Source organism: Engystomops pustulosus, chromosome 3 (genome assembly GCF_040894005.1).
Source record: "Engystomops pustulosus chromosome 3, aEngPut4.maternal, whole genome shotgun sequence".
Taxonomy (NCBI): domain Eukaryota; kingdom Metazoa; phylum Chordata; class Amphibia; order Anura; family Leptodactylidae; genus Engystomops; species Engystomops pustulosus.
In genome coordinates this window covers 220,343,709-220,357,161 of record NC_092413.1, presented here as the reverse complement: position 1 = coordinate 220,357,161, position 13,453 = coordinate 220,343,709, and the positions used below count along the sequence as shown (strand labels likewise).

The following is a 13,453-nucleotide window of genomic DNA, read 5'->3' as shown; positions in this document are numbered from 1 at the left end:
TATACTCTGCCCTATGACCTGCCTCCTGCTGTGATCTCTACTATATACTCTGCCCTATGTCCTGCCTCCTGCTGTGATCTCTACTATATACTCTGCCCTGTGTCCTGCCTCCTGCTGAGATCTCTACTATATACTCTTCCCTATGTCCTGCCTCCTGCTGTGATCTCTACTATATACTCTGCCCTATGTCCTGCCTCCTGCTGTGACCTCTACTATATACTCTGCCCTATGTCCTGCCTCCTGCTGTGACCTCTACTATATACTCTGCCCTATGACCTGCCTCCTGCTGTGATCTCTACTATATACTCTGCCCTATGGCCTGCCTCCTGCTGTGATCTCTACTATATACTCTGCCCTATGTCCTGCCTCCTGCTGTGACCTCTACTATATACTCTGCCCTATGTCCTGCCTCCTGCTGTGACCTCTACTATATACTCTGCCCTATGTCCTGCGTCCTGCTGTGACCTCTACTATATACTCTGCCCTGTGTCCTGCCTCCTGCTGTTATCTCTACTATATACTCAGCCCTATGTCCTGCCTCCTGCTGTGATCTCTACTGTATACTCTGCCCTATGTCCTGCCTCCTGCGCTGATCTCTACTATATACTCTGCTCCATGTCCTGCCTCCTGCTGTGATATCTACTATATACTCTGCCCTGTGTCCTGCCTCCTGCTGTGATCTCTACTATATACTCTGCCCTGTGTCCTGCCTCCTGCTGTGATTTCTACTCTCGTCATAAAGTTTTATTCTATTTGTATTAATCATAAAGTTTTTCCATATTTTGTCATAAGTATTCTGCGCATAAATTATCACCATACATGAAGCAGATGAGACCAGTGTGTAGCCGTCGCATTGCTCTGTGCATGTTAAGCAGTGGGATGAATTGCTCTGGATATTCATGTCTTGGCCTCTCTCCAGCGCAGACACTGGAGAATTCCCTAACAATGGAAACCTTATCAAGATGAAATAAATTAGAATCTATTTTACAGGTGAACCCTTGAATTCATCGGACCCTGGTGTGATATTATATAAGGGATCCCTTTGCCAACTACTGATTGCAGGTGCTGAACGCCTCAACTTGAGTCTCCGGTGACCCCCGCATCCAGTGCGTGATGGGGGCACTAATGACCCCACCTGATCGGCTCCTTTGATGTTCCCCCGTCTGTTTCTTCTCCCAGAATGCCTTTCTTCCGTGGATCGTGAGGCCGGGGCTTTGTTTTTGTGAGACCTTTACCGTATTGTCTGGTAACATCAATTAATTTGGCAGCGATTGGGAGTGAAGCTGAGAATACAGACAGTAATCTCCGCAGATTAGTGCCCACTACGTGACCAGGCAGAGCGTCCTTCACGTGGAGACCCGGCAGCTGCCGCAGATCAGTCAGGATCCGCTCACCCTGTATAGTAGAGGAAAATTTACAAGGACACAATTTCAAAAACATTTTAGAAAAAGGGTTTCTCCACTATGAATAAGAGATAATACACACAGTGATGTCACAGTACAGAGATAATACACACAGTGATGTCACAGTACAGGGATAATACACACAGTGATGTCACAGTACAGGGATAATACACACAGTGATGTCACAGTACAGAGATAATACACACAGTGATGTCACAGTACAGGGATAATACACACAGTGATGTCACAGTACAGAGATAATACACACAGTGATGTCACAGTACAGGTATAATACACACAGTGATGTCACAGTACAGGGATAATACACAGTGATGTCACAGTACAGAGATAATACACACAGTGATGTCACAGTACAGGGATAATACACACAGTGATGTCACAGTACAGGGATAATACACAGTGATGTCACAGTACAAGGATAATACACACAGTGATGTCACAGTACAGGGATAATACACAGTGATGTCACAGTACAGGGATAATACACAGTGATGTCACAGTACAGAGATAATACACACAGTGATGTCACAGTACAGGGATAATACACACAGTGATGTCACAGTACAGTGATAATACACACAGTGATGTCACAGTACAGAGATAATACACACAGTGATGTCACAGTACAGGGATAATACACACAGTGATGTCACAGTACAGGGATAATACACACAGTGATGTCAGAGTACAGGGATAATACACACAGCGATGTCACAGTACTGGGATAATACACACAGTGATGTCACAGTACAGATATAATACACACAGTGATGTCACAGTACAGGGATAATACACACAGCGATGTCACAGTACAGGGATAATACACACAGCGATGTCACAGTACAGGGATAATACACACAGCGATGTCACAGTACAGGGATAATACACAGTGATGTCACAGTACAGGGATATTACACACAGCGATGTCACAGTACAGGGATAATACACACAGTGATGTCACAGTACAGGGATAATACACACAGTGATGTCACAGTACAGGGATAATACACACAGCGATGTCACAGTACAGAGATAATACACACAGTGATGTCACAGTACAGGGATAATACACACAGTGATGTCACAGTACAGGGATATTACACACAGTGATGTCACAGTACAGGGATAATACACACAGTGATGTCACAGTACAGGGATAATACACACAGTGATGTCACAGTACAGAGATAATACACACTGCGATGTCACAGTACAGAGATAATACACAGTGATGTCACAGTACAGGGATAATACACACAGTGATGTCACAGTACAGGGATATTACACACAGTGATGTCACATTACAGAGATAATACACACAGTGATGTCACAGTACAGGGGATAATACACACAGTGATGTCACAGTACAGGGATAATACACACAGTGATGTCACAGTACAGGGATAATACACACAGTGATGTCACAGTACAGGGATAATACACACAGTCATGTCACAGTACAGGGATAATACACACAGTGATGTCACAGTACAGGGATAATACACACAGTGATGTCACAGTACAGGGATAATACACACAGTGATGTCACAGTACAGGGATAATACACACAGTGATGTCACAGTACAGGGGATAATACACACAGTGATGTCACAGTACAGAGATAATACACAGTGATGTCACAGTACAGGGGTTGTGGAGTAGCTGATCCCCGGCTCTGTAGTAAATGTCAGTCTGTAGAACAGATGTCTCCTGCGCTGATTGCTCATAATAAGTTTAGTTAAGTGATCCATTAAGCCTCGGATCCGGAATGTTCCGTACTCTCCCGAGGAGTCTATTGTGTCGCTCCTGCATTGTACGTCTTACATTACACTATGAAGACATTTCAGGGATGTGAATTTAATCCTCCAGATGACGGCTCCGAGCGCCAATTATCCCACAGATATACAGTCACACGGAAGTATCCATACCTAGCCTGTCATCACATGTCTGCTACAGAAACCACTGACATCTATCTATCTCCTATCTATCTATCTATCTATCTATCTATCTCCTATCTATCTATCTATCTATCTATCTATCTATCTCCTATCTATCTATCTATCTATCTATCTATCTATCTATCTATCTCCTATCTATCTATCTATCTATCTATCTATCTCCTATCTATCTCCTATCTATCTATCTATCTCCTATCTATCTCCTATCTATCTATCTATCTATCTATCTATCTATCTATCTATCTATCTATCTCCTATCTATCTCCTATCTATCTCCTATCTATCTATCTATCTATCTATCTCCTATCTATCTATCTATCTATCTATCTATCTATCTATCTATCTATCTCATATCTATCTCATATCTATCTATCTCCTATCTATCTCCTATCTATCTATCTATCTATCTATCTATCTATCTATCTCCTATCTATCTATCTATCTATCTATCTATCTATCTATCTATCTATCTCATATCTATCTATCTCATATCTATCTTCTATCTATCTATCTATCTATCTATCTATCTATCTATCTATCTATCTCCTATCTATCTCCTATCTATCTATCTATCTATCTATCTATCTATCTATCTATCTATCTATCTCCTATCTATCTATCTATCTATCTATCTCATATCTATCTCATATCTATCTATCTATCTATCTATCTATCTATCTCATATCTATCTTCTATCTATCTATCTATCTATCTATCTATATCATATCTATCTTCTATCTATCTATCTATCTATCTATCTATCTATCTCCTATCTATCTCCTATCTATCTATCTATCTCCTATCTATATCATATCTATCTCCTATCTATCTATCTATCTATCTATCTCCTATCTATCTCCTATCTATCTATCTCCTATCTATATCATATCTATCTCCTATCTATCTATCTATCTATCTATCTATCTATCTATCTCCTATCTATCTCCTATCTATCTATCTATCTATCTATCTATCTATCTATCTATCTATCTATCTATCTATCTCCTATCTATCTCATATCTATCTATCTATCTATCTATCTCCTATCTATCTATCTATCTATCTCATATCTATCTCCTATCTATATCCTATCTATCTCCTATCTATCTATCTATCTCCTATCTATCTATCTATCCATCTATCTCCTATCTATCTATCTATCTATCTATCTCCTATCTAACTATCTATCTCATATCTATCTATCTATCTCATATCTATCTATCTATCTATCTCATATCTATCTATCTATCTATCTATCTATCTATCTATCTATCTATCTCATATCTATCTATCTATCTATCTATGTATCTCATATCTATCTATCTATCTCATATCTATCTATCTATCTATCTATCTATCTATCTCATATCTATCTATCTCATATCTATCTATCTATCTATCTATCTATCTATCTATCTATCTATCTATCTCATATCTATCTATCTATCTATCTATCTATCTATCTCATATCTATCTATCTATCTATCTCATATCTATCTCCTATCTATATCCTATCTATCTCCTATCTATCTATCTATCTCCTATCTATCTATCTATCCATCTATCTCCTATCTATCTATCTATCTATCTATCTATCTCCTATCTAACTATCTATCTCATATCTATCTATCTATCTCATATCTATCTATCTATCTATCTCATATCTATCTATCTATCTATCTATCTATCTATCTATCTATCTATCTCATATCTATCTATCTATCTATGTATCTCATATCTATCTATCTATTTCATATCTATCTATCTATCTATCTATCTATCTATCTATCTCATATCTATCTATCTCATATCTATCTATCTATCTATCTATCTATCTATCTATCTATCTATCTCATATCTATCTATCTATCTATCTATCTCATATCTATCTATCTATCTATCTATCTATCTATCTACAAAAAGAAAGTCCAAGCAGCACAAACCTTCAGAGAAAAAGAAAATTGGGTGCAGGCAACCCAGGACCGGGCCTCAGGTCCTCCAGTAATAGTATAAAGAAAGCGGGCAGCACTCCGTTGTAGATAAAAGTAAAAAAGTGTCTTTATTCCATAGTGAGCAACTGTGACAGCGACGTTTCGGCTCTGCAAGAGCCTTTCTCAAGCCTATCTATCTATCTATCTATCTCATATCTATCTATCTATCTATCTATCTATCTATCTATCTCATATCTATCTATTTATCTATCTATAAGGACACATCTACTACATGATCTGTACTCAGAGATATCACCATTTCTCCCAACATTTGTGAAAAGGAAAGAGGGACAAAATGGCGATCCCCCTAAGCCACACCCCCAATCACTCCCTGGCCACGCCCCAAATTTTAGCCATATTAAAATAATAAAAATCATCTCAATAAAAAAAAAAAAAAATTATCCTCATTAGGATTTGAACCCAGAACCTGCAGTGTCCATGTACAATAATAACACAGCGCCTCAACCCACTGAGCTATAACCTCTGTGATTAACAAGATTCTCAGCCTGGCCAAAACTTTATGTAATTTAATTAAATTACTACTACTTGTGTCTGGGGAAGCCCTGGAGACCATATATGGACAGATGCTGATCTGACCTAATGACGTGGTCCCTGCTCTCTCCACTAACCCGACACTTCTCTGAAAAGGATTCCCTCCCGATGTCTGTAGAAGCCATTCTGTACTGTGAGTTCAGACTTTCAAAGTATTTACTATGCGGACACAGCGGGACCTGGGGGGAGAATCCGTGACAATATCATAGCTGCCCGTGACGCGGGGCAGGGGTACGAAAAACGGGAAAGTCCCGTCATCGGGACAGTTGGGAGCTATGGTGTTACATAGGACTGCAGGTCACATCTACTACATGATCTGTACTCAGAGATATCACTGTGTTATCTGTGGTGTTACATAGGACTGCAGGACACATCTACTACATGATCTGTACTCAGAGATATCACTGTGTTATCTGTGGTGTTACATAGGACTGCAGGACACATCTACTACATGATCTGTACTCAGAGATATCACTGTGTTATCTGTGGTGTTACATAGGACTGCAGGTCACATCTACTACATGATCTGTACTCAGAGATATCACTGTGTTATCTGTGGTGTTACATAGGACTGCAGGACACATCTACTACATGATCTGTACTCAGAGATATCACTGTGTTATCTGTGGTGTTACATAGGACTGCAGGACACATCTACTACATGATCTGTACTCAGAGATATCACTGTGTTATCTGTGGTGTTACATAGGACTGCAGGTCACATCTACTACATGATCTGTACTCAGAGATATCACTGTGTTCATAGCTCCCAACCGTCCCGATTTTGACGGGACTTTCCCGTTTTTCGTACCTCTGCCCCGCGTCACGGGCAGCTATGATATTGTCACGGATTCTCCCCCCAGGTCCCGCTGTGTCCCGCTGCTGTGTCCGCATAGTAAATACTTTGAAAGTCTGAACTCACAGTACAGAATGGCTTCTACAGACATCGGGAGGGAATCCTTTTCAGAGAAGTGTCGGGCTTAGCGCAGAGCAGGGACCACGTCATCAGCTTCAGATCTGTCCATATATGGTCACTGCATCTCCTAGGGTTCCCCAGAGCAGACATCGGCAGGGAATCCTTTTCAGAGAAGTGTCGGCTTAGTGGAGAGAGCAGGGACCACGTCATCAGCTCAGATCTCTATCTGTCCATATATGGTCTCCAGGTCTTCCCCAGACACAAGCTCTTTATATAATTAAATTAAATAAAGTTTTGGCCAGGCTGAGATTCGAACCTGGGACCCTCTGCACCATAGACAGGAGCCTAACTAACTGAGCTATAAGCCCAGTGATACAGAGCTGAGGATTTCTGGTAAGTAAGACATGTTATCTGCCATTTACACTGTGACACAGACTAATGCACTGATATATAGAGAGGGATCTTCTCAGAGATTATTATTGTAATTATTGAGACTATTATTATTATTATTATACATTTTATTATTATGGAGATGATTATTAATAATGGTAAAAAATAATAATAATCATCTCAATAATAATAATAATAATAATAATAATAATAATAATAATAATAATAATAATAATAATAATAATAGTCTCAATAATTACAATAATCTGAGAAGATCCCTCCCCATATACCAAGGCAGTATATAGTTCTTAGTTACCAAAATTCTCCACTTGTTAATCACAGAGGTTATAGCTCAGTGGGTTGAGGCGCTGTGTTATTATTGTACATGGACACTGCAGATTCTGGGTTCAAATCCCAATGAGGATAATATTTTTTTTTTTTTTTTAATTATGATTTTTATTATTTTTAATATGGCTAAAATTTGGGGCGTGGCCAGGGAGTGATTGGGGGTGTGGCTTAGGGGGTTCGCCGCGGCACGCTACGCGTGCCGCCATTTTGTCCCTCTTTCCTTTTCCCAAATGTTGGGAGGTATGACTGTGTTATCTGTGGTGTTACATAGGACTGCAGGTCACATCTACTACATGATCTGTACTCAGAGATATCACTGTGTTATCTGTGGTGTTACATAGGACTGCAGGACACATCTACTACATGATCTGTACTCAGAGATATCACTGTGTTATCTGTGGTGTTACATAGGACTGCAGGACACATCTACTACATGATCTGTACTCAGAGAGATATCACTGTGTTATCTGTGGTGTTACATAGGACTGCAGGACACATCTACTACATGATCTGTACTCAGAGATATCACTGTGTTATCTGTGGTGTTACATAGGACTGCAGGTCACATCTACTACATGATCTGTACTCAGAGATATCACTGTGTTATCTGTGGTGTTACATAGGACTGCAGGACACAACTACTACATGATCTGTACTCAGAGATATCACTGTGTTATCTGTGGTGTTACATAGGACTGCAGGACACATCTACTACATGATCTGTACTCAGAGATATCACTGTGTTATCTGTGGTGTTACATAGGACTGCAGGACACATCTACTACATGATCTGTACTCAGAGATATCACTGTGTTATCTGTGGTGTTACATAGGACTGCAGGACACATCTACTACATGATCTGTACTCAGAGATATCACTGTGTTATCTGTGCTGTTACATAGGACTGCAGGACACATCTACTACATGATCTGTACTCAGAGATATCACTGTGTTATCTGTGGTGTTACATAGGACCGCAGGACACATCTACATGATCTGTACTCAGAGATATCACTGTGTTATCTGTGGTGTTACATAGGACTGCAGGTCACATCTACTACATGATCTGTACTCAGAGATATCACTGTGTTATCTGTGGTGTTACATAGGACTGCAGGTCACATCTACTACATGATCTGTACTCAGAGATATCACTGTGTTATCTGTGGTGTTACATAGGACTGCAGGACACAACTACTACATGATCTGTACTCAGAGATATCACTGTGTTATCTGTGGTGTTACATAGGACTGCAGGACACATCTACTACATGATCTGTACTCAGAGATATCACTGTGTTATCTGTGGTGTTACATAGGACTGCAGGACACATCTACTACATGATCTGTACTCAGAGATATATCACTGTGTTATCTGTGGTGTTACATAGGACTGCAGGACACATCTACTACATGATCTGTACTCAGAGATATCACTGTGTTATCTGTGCTGTTACATAGGACTGCAGGACACATCTACTACATGATCTGTACTCAGAGATATCACTGTGTTATCTGTGCTGTTACATAGGACTGCAGGACACATCTACTACATGATCTGTACTCAGAGATATCACTGTGTTATCTGTGCTGTTACATAGGACTGCAGGACACATCTACTACATGATCTGTACTCAGAGATATCACTGTGTTATCTGTGGTGTTACATAGGACTGCAGGACACTTCTACTACATGATCTGTACTCAGAGATATCACTGTGTTATCTGTGGTGTTACATAGGACTGCAGGACACATCTACTACATGATCTGTACTCAGAGATATCACTGTGTTATCTGTGGTGTTACATAGGACTGCAGGATACATCTACTACATGATCTGTACTCAGAGAAATCACTGTGTTATCTGTGGTGTTACATAGGACTGCAGGACACATCTACTACATGATCTGTACTCAGAGATATCACTGTGTTATCTGTGGTGTTACATAGGACTGCAGGTCACATCTACTACATGATCTGTACTCAGAGATATCACTGTGTTATCTGTGGTGTTACATAGGACTGCAGGTCACATCTACTACATGATCTGTACTCAGAGAGATGTCACTGTGTTATCTGTGGTGTTACATAGGACTGCAGGACACATCTACTACATGATCTGTACTCAGAGATATCACTGTGTTATCTGTGGTGTTACATGGGACTGCAGGACACATCTACTACATGATCTGTACTCAGAGAGATATCACTGTGTTATCTGTGCTGTTACATAGGACTGCAGGACACATCTACTACATGATCTGTACTCAGAGATATCACTGTGTTATCTGTGGTGTTACATAGGACTGCAGGATACATCTACTACATGATCTGTACTCAGAGATATCACTGTGTTATCTGTGCTGTTACATAGGACTGCAGGACACATCTACTACATGATCTGTACTCAGAGATATCACTGTGTTATCTGTGCTGTTACATAGGACTGCAGGACACATCTACTACATGATCTGTACTCAGAGAGATATCACTGTGTTATCTGTGGTGTTACATGGGACTGCAGGACACATCTACTACATGATCTGTACTCAGAGATATCACTGTGTTATCTGTGGTGTTACATAGGACTGCAGGGCACATCTACTACATGATCTGTACTCAGAGATATCACTGTGTTATCTGTGGTGTTACATAGGACTGCAGGACACATCTACTACATGATCTGTACTCAGAGATATCACTGTGTTATTTGTGGTGTTACATAGGACTGCAGGACACATCTACTACATGATCTGTACTCAGAGATATCACTGTGTTATCTGTGGTGTTACATAGGACTGCAGGACACATCTACTACATGATCTGTACTCAGAGATATCACTGTGTTATCTGTGGTGTTACATGGGACTGCAGGAGACATCTACTACATGATCTGTACTCAGAGAGATATCACTGTGTTATCTGTGGTGTTACATGGGACTGCAGGACACATCTACTACAGGATCTGTACTCAGAGATATCACTGTGTTATCTGTGGTGTTACATAGGACTGCAGGGCACATCTACTACATGATCTGTACTCAGAGATATCACTGTGTTATCTGTGGTGTTACATAGGACTGCAGGACACATCTACTACATGATCTGTACTCAGAGAGATATCACTGTGTTATCTGTGGTGTTACATAGGACTGCAGGTCACATCTACTACATGATCTGTACTCAGAGATATCACTGTGTTATCTGTGGTGTTACATAGGACTGCAGGATACATCTACCACATGATCTGTACTCAGAGAAATCACTGTGTTATCTGTGGTGTTACATAGGACTGCAGGACACATCTACTACATGATCTGTACTCAGAGATATCACTGTGTTATCTGTGGTGTTACATAGGACTGCAGGACACATCTACTACATGATCTGTACTCAGAGATATCACTGTGTTATCTGTGGTGTTACATAGGACTGCAGGACACATCTACTACATGATCTGTACTCAGAGATATCACTGTGTTATCTGTGGTGTTACATAGGACTGCAGGACACATCTACTACATGATCTGTACTCAGAGATATCACTGTGTTATCTGTGGTGTTACATAGGACTGCAGGACACATCTACTACATGATCTGTACTCAGAGATATCACTGTGTTATCTGTGGTGTTACATGGGACTGCAGGACACATCTACTACAGGATCTGTACACAGAGAGATATCACTGTGTTATCTGTGGTGTTACATAGGACTGCAGGATACATCTACTACATGATCTGTACTCAGAGATATCACTGTGTTATCTGTGGTGTTACATAGGACTGCAGGTCACATCTACTACATGATCTGTACTCAGAGATATCACTGTGTTATCTGTGGTGTTACATAGGACTGCAGGTCACATCTACTACATGATCTGTACTCAGAGATATCACTGTGTTATCTGTGGTGTTACATAGGACTGCAGGATACATCTACTACATGATCTGTACTCAGAGATATCACTGTGTTATCTGTGGTGTTACATAGGACTGCAGGTCACATCTACTACATGATCTGTACTCAGAGATATCACTGTGTTATCTGTGGTGTTACATAGGACTGCAGGTCACATCTACTACATGATCTGTACTCAGAGATATCACTGTGTTATCTTTGCTGTTACATGGGACTGCAGGACACATCTACTACATGACCTGTACTCAGAGATATCACTGTGTTATCTGTGGTGTTACATGGGACTGCAGGAGACATCTACTACATGATCTGTACTCAGAGATATCACTGTGTTATCTGTGGTGTTACATAGGACTGCAGGTCACATCTACCACATGATCTGTACTCAGAGATATCACTGTGTTATCTGTGGTGTTACATAGGACTGCAGGACACATCTATTACATGATCTGTACTCAGAGATATCACTGTGTTATCTGTGGTGTTACATAGGACTGCAGGTCACATCTACCACATGATCTGTACTCAGTGACCCAGTTGGCTCTGCTCCATCTGTACTATCCGCCTGCACCTGGTGCTGATGATGTAGTGTCGTTGCGCTCCGCTGTTCCGTGTAGCAGATGGTTCTAGATAAACACCTGCCGGAATAAATGATGATGTGTGGGATGAAGATGTTGCCGGTCCTGGCCCCTCCCTCCTGACTCCTCCTCTAGGGTCATCATATACTGTAGGTGTTGGTGACACCTGCCGCACACCTGTCTATCCGTGACGCCAGGTGCAGTTACACCTCATTAATTAGCGTCCAGGCTCCGCTATGTGACAGTATTATCTCCCGGCCCCGGTGACAGATGATCTCAGGGCTCCCCGAGCTATAAATACACCTGCACCTGGACACCAGGAAACCACTGCACCTACCTCATACTTCTCACAGCTGAGGGTTTGTTACAGTTCTATAGAGTTTCCATAATTATACTGGAATCCATGATGCAACATTGTAACAAACTATCAGTGGAGGAGAGGGACGTGCGCTGCCCCCTCACTGGAGACCCCACAATACAGGAGGCATTTTGTCTGATAAATCCCCTCCATGAATCTCATCTCGTATTTAGGAGTCAGGGTCCGGGAATTGTCTGGAACTTCAAATAAAAATAATAAATAATAAATATTATAATATATAATAAATAATAATAAATCAGACATCACAGTAATAGAAGTGTCCTCCATGTTTCCAAATCTGACATCAATCTCACTGCTTGACGGTCCTGGTCCAACATCACAGCAGCTGAGTCAAGGTCAGGGGTCAAGGTCAGGGGTCAATTTTGAGGGTCGGATCAGGGGTTGGAGGCAGAGCTCAGATGTCAGAGTTCTCCGACGTAGGAATCAGAGTCAGGTGACAAAATGGGGCAGATGTACTTACCCGGTCCAGTTGCGATCCTACGGTGTCTTGTCCGATGCGGATTCGGGTCCGGCGCGATTCACTAAGCTTGTGCGACCGGGTTCCTTCCTGTGTCGCTGCTGTGCCGAGGTCCGCCTGAGTTCACCTACTTCCCTGCTTCTTCCTGGTGCATGTGAGTGCCTGATCCTGCGACACAAAACCTTTTTTAAATCCCGCGGTTTGTCCAAATCCGTCAGGTTGTCCGAAGGCCACGCCCCCCGCTTTCTGTTGCGTGCAAGCTGGCGCCGATGTGCCCAAATCCGATCGCGTGCGCCAAAATCCCGGGGCAATGCAGTGCAAAACGGAAATATTCGGGAAACGCAACGAAAGTGCGTCCGACAGACCCTTAGTAAATGAGCCCCATTGTCTCGTGAAACATCACAATGATGCAAGTTTCTCATTCCGACCCCTGATTCCCGACTTGGATGATGTAGCCTTCAGCTGTGTGAGAAGGATGAGTACAATGTTCCTTCCTTAAATGCAGTTTTAAATGATTGTCTGATGTTGACAGCAAGCA

The 13,453-nt window shown here is 41.3% G+C and overlaps 1 protein-coding gene across 1 annotated transcript in view; it reads left to right on the top strand.

Annotated features, from left to right (window-relative positions):
* Nucleotides 1–13,453, top strand: part of LOC140122730 (uncharacterized) — a 103,036-nt gene that overhangs the window by 75,643 nt on the left and 13,940 nt on the right. The gene's annotated exons all lie outside the window — the stretch shown is intronic.